The sequence below is a fragment of the Papio anubis genome, chromosome 6 (genome assembly GCF_008728515.1).
Source record: "Papio anubis isolate 15944 chromosome 6, Panubis1.0, whole genome shotgun sequence".
In the NCBI taxonomy this organism is placed as follows: Eukaryota; Metazoa; Chordata; class Mammalia; order Primates; family Cercopithecidae; genus Papio; species Papio anubis.
The window spans coordinates 62,866,153-62,876,837 of NC_044981.1; positions in this window are offsets into that span (position 1 = coordinate 62,866,153).

Consider the following 10,685-nt stretch of genomic DNA (forward strand, 5'->3'; position numbering starts at 1 on the left):
TCAAAAAAGATTACAAATGTTCAAAGAAAGACTAAATAAATGTCTAAATAAACCAAGTAATACTCAAAGGTTTAATTTAAACTCTCAATAGCTCTGATTTGGCTAGAAAGATTCCTTAGAGTATATATATTTAGATATATGTTATATATGTACAATTTTTATATATAAATAATTTATATATAATTTTTACACAAATTATGTGTATAATTTACATATATAAATAATTTATATATATAATTTGGAATAACATTATAAAAATGTTTTTGAGCTAAAACATTAATTGTACAAATTACATACAATTAATATAACACAATTCATATGTAAATAGTTGATAGACAATTTCTGACATAAATTCTAAACTTATAAAACATTAAATTATTATATTTTGAAATGTCTATGTTTCAAAATCATCAAACACACTAAATTTGAAAAGAAAATTACAGATTGTTGGCTGGGTGCGGTGGCTCACGCCTGTAATCACAGCACTTTGGGAGGCCGAGGTAGGGGATCACGAGGTCAGGAGATCAAGACCATCCTGGCTAACACAGTGAAACCCCGTCTCTACTAAAAATACAAAAAAAATTAGCCGGGCACGGTGGCAGGCGCCTGTAGTCTCAACTACTCAAGAGGCTGAGGCAGGAGAATGGCCTGAACCCGGGAGGCAGAGCTTGCAGTGAGCCAAGATCATGCCGCTGCACTCCAGCTTGGGTGACAGAACGAGACTCTATCCCAGAAAAAAAAAAAGAAAAGAAAATTACAAATTGTAAATGATAGATACATATATTGTAGTTTGTTTTAATATCTTTGATATATTAAATAGTTATAAAAAGCTTAATAATATGGCAATAAAATAGGTAGAAAATTTGTATACATCTAATTTTCCCATATATAGGAAATATATATATATGAGACAGCTAACAAAAGAAATACAAGTGTCCCAAATTATTTAATGATTATGGTAATCAAAAATGTGAAATTAAACAATCATATTTAGTCATTGAATGTTTTAACAACCAAATTGAGTAATTGAGGCAGGAGGCTCAAATCATTGAGGTTTATTGACCCAGTCTGAGGGCACATCCAGAAAACGTGTGGATCACAGGAGCATCTGTGGCTTTTTTTTTTTTTTTTCCAAAGAGGCTCTTAGGAGATACACTATTTATACATTTTCTTTAAAAAGGGGTGGAGAGGGGCAACAGTGAGACAAATGCCCAATACACAGTCTTCCCCAATTACTTCAGACCAATTATCATTCTCAAAACCCATGTACCCATTCACACCAAGAAAACATTAATATAGCAACACGGAAAAACAAGTGTCCTCCTCTGCCTGGTGTGTGGTCACACATATTGGCACCCAACTTGTAGCCTTTTCTATTAAGTACTCCAATTCTTCTTTAAAAAACAGTTAGCTACCTGATTGATCTATGAACCACCTTGGGGTACTCGGAAGGTAACTGTGCCAGTAAGAAAACTCAAACTCAACTTAAATAGTGATTAAATTGACTCAACATTTCATGTTAATGTATATAAGAGAGAAAGGGTACCTATTAAAGTAATATTTAACTTAGTCTTGACTCTTCTGTACAAAATATCCAGCATTCAGTCAAAAATTCTGAAACAATCCAAGAAAGCAAGGAGACAAAAAGATAATTGTCTACAGAATCATAACTAAAAAGCCCCAGAAGTCAGAAATTTCATACACAGAGTTTAAAATAATTTTGATTAATATGATACACTCTCTAGTCAATATTTGGCAATTACGTAATGTTAATAGACCTATGTATTTATCATCTAAATCAAGATGTCAAATGTTACCAGCAACTAGTAAACATTTCTCAAGAATCCTTATAGTCAATATCCTTTCAATGTTCACCATTGCTGACATATCACCATAGATATATTTTATGCAATGTGTATAAATAGGTGTGCATGTTATGCAGTACTTTTTATCTAGGTCCTTTTGCTTAACCAATGTTGGTGACATTAGTTCTGGTTGCTGCATTTAGCAATAGTCTACCCTTTTTCTTTTTTATTTGGAAAGAAGAGGATAGAGATGAAAGAGGAGAGAGAATGGCAAGTCATAGAAACTTTTAAGGCTGCTATCACATAAGTAGGTGGTATCATTAATCCTAATTGAAAATGTAGGGCAAGGAAGGGCTAGCAATTCATAGAATCAGTGAAAAATGAGGTCTAATCTGAGGTGCCTATAATACACACAAGTACAGATTCAAAATCTATTAAATGAAATTATTAGAGGCAAATGTGTTTTGAAATTCAGGCCTTAAAAACAGTTGGGGGGGCACAAAATAAGATTCACTTTTACTTTTTATTTCTTTAAAGCTTTTACAACAGTGGAAAAGAGATTCTGAAAATGAAGTATTTTCACTAAACAGACCAAATGACAAGAGCTCAATATATGTGAGTGCTAGAAGTAGATCTTTTTCAGTTTCTAACATTCAATAATAAATAAAGCAATAAAATACGAATGTTCAGATTAACTATAAGAAATTAAAAATCAAAGATAGTCTAGGGTGGGGCCCTCATGAGCCTGCATTTCTATTAAGCAATTTGAGAAGGAGAAATTAGAAAAGATGAAATTTAATTTTAACAGTGAGCCCATGAATCTGATTATTTTTAAAAATTAGAAAAAAAAATGAGACACAGTGGTTATGTTAGAATTATTCAGAAAAAATGAACTAATAGGATGTGTGCGTGTGTGTGTGTGTGTGTTGTGTGTACAATATCTGTGTGCCTGTGTGTATGGTGTGCTTGTGTACCATGTCAGAGACAACATAAGCCATCTCAGTCAAGGATGTACAGTAGATATAACCATGGTTCCATAAAAGTATAATTCCTTATTTTTGCAGTGTCATTGGCTTAGGCCATTAATCTTAGCTACTCAAGAGGCTGAGGTGGGAGGATGGTTTGAGGCCAGAAGTTTGAGACCAACCTGGACAACACAACACAGCTACATCCCATCCTTTACAAAAATTATTCTAATTAGCCCGGTGTGGTGGTGCATGTCTGTAGTTCCAGCTACTTGGGAGGTAGAGGCCCAAGGATCTCTTGAGCCCAGGAGTTTGAGACTACAGTGAGCTATTGTCATGTCACTGTACCCTACCTCTTGATGACAGAGCAAAACATCTTTAAAAAAATAAAACAATAATAATATTTTATTATTCCTGTATCTTTTTGTGTTTAGATACATTTGTATATATATAAATACTTACTATTGTGTTACGGTTGCTTGTAGCCTAGGAGAAATAGCAAAATCATACAGCCTAGTTGTGTAGTAACCTATACCATCTGGTTTGTGTATGTACACTCTATGATGTCTACACAACAATGAAATCACCTAACCACATATTTCTCAGAACGTATCTCTATCATAAAGTGACACAATGTATATAGAAAGATTTATTTTAAGGATTAATAGAATTATGGATTTTGGCAAGTCCAAAATCTGCAGCTGAAGTCTCATGGCCATCTGCTGGAGAATTCCCTCTGCTGAGGGACTTTATCTTGCTGGAGGAAGATCAGTCTGTTGTTATATTCAGACCTTCAACTGATTGGATGTGACCCACTCACGTTATACAGGGTAATTCGCTTTACTCAAAATTCACCAATTTAAATGTTAATCTCATCCAAAAACACCATCAAAGAAACATCCCGAATAATGTATGGCCACAGATCTGAATACGATGTCCCAGTCAAGTTAATACATAAAATTAACCATATCAATGATTAAATTGTCAGAGTTTAGAAAATGTAAATAAGATAAAGACTAAAACTCTTCAACTGATTTTTTATGGTCTTTTTATTTATGGATTATATGCACTGATTTACATACAAATAAACACAAACAAATCTTATTTGCTTCTGATCCACCATGACACCTTCTCAGCCCCTTTTTCTTCTTCTCTAAGGTTCTCATATTCTCTTGGCCTTCATTAAATTTTACATCTGCATCATTTTTTAATTTAGTTAATTGCATTCTGAATCACCCAGGGAGAGCATTTGAATTCTGCCTCTCATAACTGATAAGTTGTTAAGTTGTAGAAATTCTTCCACCATGTTATTTATATTTACACAAATTTATTTATATTCTACTATTCATTTCCAATTGTCATTAATTATTTCCCTGCAGGCCCTTAATACTAACGATCTAGAGTATAAAAATAGAATAACAAACAAGGTTATAACCTACCTTCTCTCCTATTTGCAATCATTTTTTTTTAAAATAGGTCCTGGATTAATCTTTTTGTAATGAATGCTGCTTCACTGACAAGTAAATTTGTACCTCTCTTTGTTACTTAAAGTACAAGCTACTTTGGCAACAGTTAGGAATCTCTAAGATTTTACCTTAAGAAATCTGTAACTCTGTATACAATATAGTTTGTTACTATGTTAATCAATTATTGTTTTGAAATACTTTTTTAACATTAATCTTTTATCTTGTTATTACTGACACTGTCTCTTAGTTTAGGTTATCTGTAGATTCCTTTGGATTTGCTTAAAAGAAACTAATAATTTGCTAATAAATTTTACTTAGATTTTCCAACTTTTTGGCTAGTTTTTATCATTTTGGATATAAGACAAGTTTGAAGGTATCAAATAAAATATTTACTGGGAATGAAATTTTGCATGTTTACTTTGTGTCCCATTTTAGTGGGCCTATATCTACATATGTAGCATTAATTATATAAATGTTTGATAGCTATTCAATGAGATTGAGACATATCTATTGTTTACAGCTTTGAATTTTTCATAATAAATGAATATTAAATTATATAGAATGTTTTTTCTTTCTTTTTGGATATAAATATTTTTTATAATTTGATGTTAGATATTTTCCTATTCTCAACCAAATTTTATTGGTCTTAATGTGTTAATATTTTATACATCTGTCTTTGATTTTTGTAAATTTGCTAAATTTTTCTGCATTTGTGGTGAGAAACAAGACTGAGTTCCTCAAGTGTTGATGTGATTTATTATATTTTTACTTAATATACTTAACTTCAAAATAGGCAAAATGTTCACATAATTTATATGTCATAAAATGGTGCACTTTACCTTGACCTACTCATCATGTACCACTGTCTCACATTTCTTGTGTATTTTTTCAAAGTTTGCCTTTATTACTTATACTATCAATAATGATGTGCATTCTCTTACCTCCCTTTTACACAAATGATAGAAACTATGCACATTTTTCTGAAATTTGACTTTTTCCACATTACAGTATAACTTGGAGGTCTTTCTACATCTGTATATTGAAAACACTCTCATTCTTTTATTTAAGGGCCAAATTTATTACTCATTCTTTTACTTATTATTTTAGGATTACTATAGAATCTCATGCAGTTGCAGAGAATAAAACTGAGAGACCTCACACACTCTTTACTCAGTTTATTAAAATGTTACCATTTTGCACATGAAAGTACAATAATATTGCAAATGGGAAACTACACTGATACAATCCATGAAGTCTATTCAGATTTCACTAATTTTACATACACTCATTTATGTGTTTGTTTATTTAGTTCTTTACAATTTATAACATGTGAGACCACTATTATAGACAATATACTAAACTGCTGAGAAGTCTACTTTATTTGACATGTTGTAACCATTTCTTCATTCTTTTGATTGTTTTCATGGCATATGTTTTTTTTTTTTTTTTCCATTTTTTTACTTTTATTCTCCCTATATCATTTTATTAAAGATGAGTGTCTTAATGACAACATATGCTTGAGATAGGCTTTTACCTGCTCTGCCAACATCTGTCTTTTAATTGATGTATTTGGACCATTCACATTTAATATAGTTACTGATATGTTAGGGTTTAACTCATTCATTTTATTTTATTTTTTCTCTTTGTTATCTACAACTTTTTTTTTTTCCTGAAATGGAGTCTTGCTCTGTTGCCCAGGCAGGAGTGCAGTGGTGTGATCTCAGCTCACTGCAACCTCCATTTCCTGGGTTCAAGTGATTCTCTTGCCTCAGTCTCCTGAGTAGCTGGGATTACAGGTGTACATCACCACATCCAGCTACTTTTTGTATTTTTAGTAGAGATGGGGTTAATTTATGCTTTCTTTTTCTGACTTTCCTGCGTGTTACTTGAACTTTTTTCTCTTTTTTTTTTGTTTTAGAATTCTAATTTAATTAATCCCACCCAAAAAACTTGTTTAAGTAATAGATTGTGGAACAAGTGATATGCTGGGAATTCCAAGACTAAATTATAGAAACATCCCATCTGAGCCTCTTGGAATGCTTACTCTAGGGGAAATTCATTGCTGGTAAGAATAAAAATTGATACAGACACTTAAGATAAACAAGCTTTTTATTATACAACCAGAAAATTTAGAGATATTTGTTCAAGATAAGTAAAAGCACTCTTGCACAAGAAGACAAAAGATACTGACATTAATAGCAGTATTATTCACAATAATAAACAAACTTAAGCAAAATAAATAACATGATTTGGTTCTATGTCTCCACCCAATTCTCATCTTGAATTGTAATGTTGTAATCCTCATGTGTTGTGGAAGAAAGCTGATGAGAGGTTGTTGATTCATGAGGGCTGTTTCCCCCATGCTGTTCTTATAATATAAGTTCTCATGAGATCTGAGGGTTTTAGAAGTATCTGTCATTTACCCTGCTAGCACTCATTCTCTCTCCTTATGCCCTGGGAAGAGGTGTCTTCTACCATGACTTTAAGTTTCCTGAGGCCTCTCCGGCCATGCAGAACTGATTGTCAATTAAACCTCTTTTCTTCATAAAATACTCAGTCTCAAGTATTTCTTCATAAATTACCCAGTCTCAGGTATTTCTTCACAGTAGTGTGAAAATGGACTAATACAGTAAATTGGTACTGAGGGAGTGGGGTGCTGCTGTAAGGATACCCAAAATTGTGGCAGTGACTTTGGAAGTGGGTAACAGGCAGAGGTTTGAACAGTTTGGAGGGCTCAGGAGAAGACAGAAAAATATAGAAAAGTTTGGAACTTCTTAGAGACTTGGAAGGTTCCAGTGACAGAGAGATGTGGGAAAGCTTGGAACTTCCTAAATACTTGCTGAATGGCTTTGACCAAAATTCTGATAATGATATGGACAATTAATTCCAGGTTGAGGTTGTCTCAGATGGAGATGAAGAACTTGTAAGAACTATAATAAAGGTGATTCTTTATATGCTTTAGCAAAGAGAATGGTGGCATTTAACCCCTGACTAGAGGCAGTAGGTACAATGACTATAGTCGTAGTGATAGTGTCAGTCATAGAGGCGGTAGTCACAGAGGCAGTAGGAACAATGGCTAGAGATCTGTGGAATTTTGAACTTGAAAGAGATGATTTAGGGTATCTGATAGAAGAAATTTCTGGGTGGCAAAGAATTCGAAGGGAAGCGGAGCATAAAAGTTTGAATGATTTGCAGTCTGATGATGCAATAGAAAAAAACATCCATTTTCTGAGTTGAAATTCAAACCAGCTGCAAAAATTTACATAAGTAATAAGGAGCCAAATGTTAATCACCAAGGCAATTGGATAAATGTCTCCACGGTATGTAAGAGACCATTGTGGCAGCCCCTCTCCTCATAGGCCTGGAATCATAGGAGGGAAAAAATGGAATTGGTGCTTTGCATTCCAGATACTCCAGCCATGGCTAAAACCGAAGGTACAGCACAGGACATTGCATTGAAGGGGCATGCCTCAAGCCTTGGCAGATTCTACTTGGTGTCAGTCCTGCCTGTGGGTGTGCAGAAGACAAGAATTGAAGTTTGGGAAGCTCCACCTAGATTTCAGAGGATGTAGGGGAAAGCCTGTATGTCCAGGAAGAAGTTTGCTGCAGGGTGGTGCCTTCATGGAGAACAACTGTCAGGGCAGTGTGGAAGGGAAATGTGGGGTCCAAGCCTCCACAAAACATCCCCACTGAGGCACTACCTAGTGATGCTCTGAGAAGAGAGTCATTGTCCTCCAGATCCCAGAATGATAAATCAATTGACAACTTCTACCATGTACCTGGAAAAGCTGCAGACCCTAAATACCAGCCAGTGAAAGCGCCAGGAGTGGGGCAGTATCCTGCAAAGTCAGAGGCGTGAAGCTGCCCAAGGCTATGGGAGCCCACATCTTGCATCAGTGTGACCTCATTGTGAGAAATGAAATCAAAAGAGATCATTTTGGAACTTTAAGGTTTAAACACTGCTCTATTAGATTTTAGACTTGCTTGGGGCTTATAGCCCCTCTGTTTTGACCAATTTATCCCAATTGGAACAGGTGTATTTACCCAATGCCTATACCCTCATTGTATCTAGGAAGTAACTAACTTGCTTTTGATTTTACTGTCTCATAGGTGGAAAGGACTTGCATGGTCTTAGATGAGATTTTGGATGTGGACTTTTGGGATAATGCTGGAATGAGCTAAGAATTTTGGGGGACTGCTGGAAAGAAACGATTGTGTTTTGAAACATGAGAACACGAGATTTGGGAGGGGCCAGAAGCAGAATGATATGGTTTGGCTCTGTGTGCCCACCCAAATCTCATCTTGTATTATAATCTCATAATCCCCACGATGTCAGTAGAGGGACCTGGTGGGAGATGATTGAATCATGGGGGCCATTTCTCCCATGCTGTTCTTGTGATAGTGAGTGAGTCCTTAAAAAATCTGATGGTTTTATAAGCATCTGGCATTTCCCTTGCTAGCACTAATTCTCTCTCCTGCTTCCTTAAGAGATGCCTTCTATCATGATTGTAAGGTTCCTCTGCTTTAACAACTAACATCAGCTTTTTTTTACAGACCAGTACCATCTATTCTCCTGTTTTCTCTGTGTGTATTTTAAAATGGTCTTGTGCACCCACCAGACCATCCACCTCACAGGCAAGTCTGCTTCTTTGCTTTCACTTCACAGACCATGTGACTTCTTAAAAACACACTAACTAGAACACCAGCTCTACCAGCTTCTTGTGACTTACCATATGCTTTTATTTAATACTATGTCCCAGGGTTGAGTTTTCCCATGGCTTTTGAAGCAGTGTGTTCCCATCATAGGATCTCACACAGGTCCTTTAAATATCCCACTTACTTTCCTTTATGAGTTATGAGTTAGCTCCCTTTTTGGAGGAGGGGAAACTGTTTCTTTTCCATTTGCAAGTTTTTCTCCCAAGTCCAAAGTCCTCTGGAGGTTACTTCTTTATGTCAAGAGGGCAAATATTCTCATTGATTTAAAGAACACAGGATACAAGATTATAAGAAAAGATATAAACATTTTGTTGCTAAAATGCTCCTTGCAAGAGTCACTATAAGGTAATGGAGACAAAAATATAGCCTGGCCCAAGGCCTCAAGCACAAGAGACCCATAGGACAGAGATGAAGTGTGGGTCCCTGCCTAGCAGATTACCATATCAGAGATGAAAGTAAGGTGTGGTGTAAACAGTGAGACCAGTTTATTCTAGAATACCATTTGGTAAGGAATATTATAAAGGAAAGAGATTTTATGTGACAAAGCATCCCATATGTTAAATCCTTGCTCTAAAGTAAAATGACTGGTTGTTTGAAAAGAGCAATGTTTAGGATAAGTCAGAAAGTCAAAGCATGTCATAGATGATCTGTGTAAGTCAAAAAGCATTCATGAAAGGAAATTTATTAACGGTGTACAGTTTTAAAGGGTATTAGGTCTACTAAATGCTTTAATATCATGGATTGCTACTATGATCCTTAACTGTACAACTTGCTTGCTTTAAAGATAGGTAAGGGCTGGAAACATACAGAATTAGACATGCCTCCTTGCTATGCTAGAAAAGGTCAGGCCTTACCTGTGCTTCTGTTGGGTGTCCTAGGCTCCAGACCTAGTACCTAATTAGAATCACTTATTTACCAAGTTTTTCATCAAAAGTAACAGTTGCTAAAAGTTAATAGTATAACATGGACTCAAGACTACTGGAAAAACAGTTTTACATGCAAGGTATGTAAGGAAACAAGAATGTGCTTTTAGTAAAACAATATAAAAAGGCAGAAAATGTGAACTATTTTGCCTAGTTTAGAGGTTTAAAGGATTGTTTTAAGTTATATAGGATAAAGCTGGACATTTAAGAAAGTTGTGGAAGGTTCACGAAAGATTAACATTGTAAAAGAAATTCTATGTGTGAGCATATCAACTATAAAGAAGTATTATTCAGTTTTCTTCATAAATATGATATTTGAATGAAAACACAACAGAGTTTTATTAGAGCAGGGGTGGCCAATCTTTTGGCTCCCTGGGCCACATTGAAAGAAGAAACATTGTCTTTGGCCACACACACACAAAACTGCTAACACTAACGATAGCTGATGAACTAAAAAAAAAAAAAAAAAAAAAAAAAAGGCCCCCCAAAATTATAATATTTTTAAAAAAGTTTATGAATTTGTGTTGGTTCACATTCAAAGATGTCTTGGGCCACACACAGTAAACATGCCATGGGTTGGATAAGCTTGTATTAAAGCATTGAAATTTTCATTTAAAAAAATTGTAAAAAAAAAAAAAAAAAATTTATGAAAATCTTACCTTATGGTTAAACTAATTAAGATTTGATATATTTGTCTATAATATTTTATCAAAATTAGGTTTGGATGATCAATAGTACACTAATGCAGAGGTAAAATCTGGTCTTTTTTGGACCGTATTTGTATAAATGTGTTTGGTATGTTAATAATAT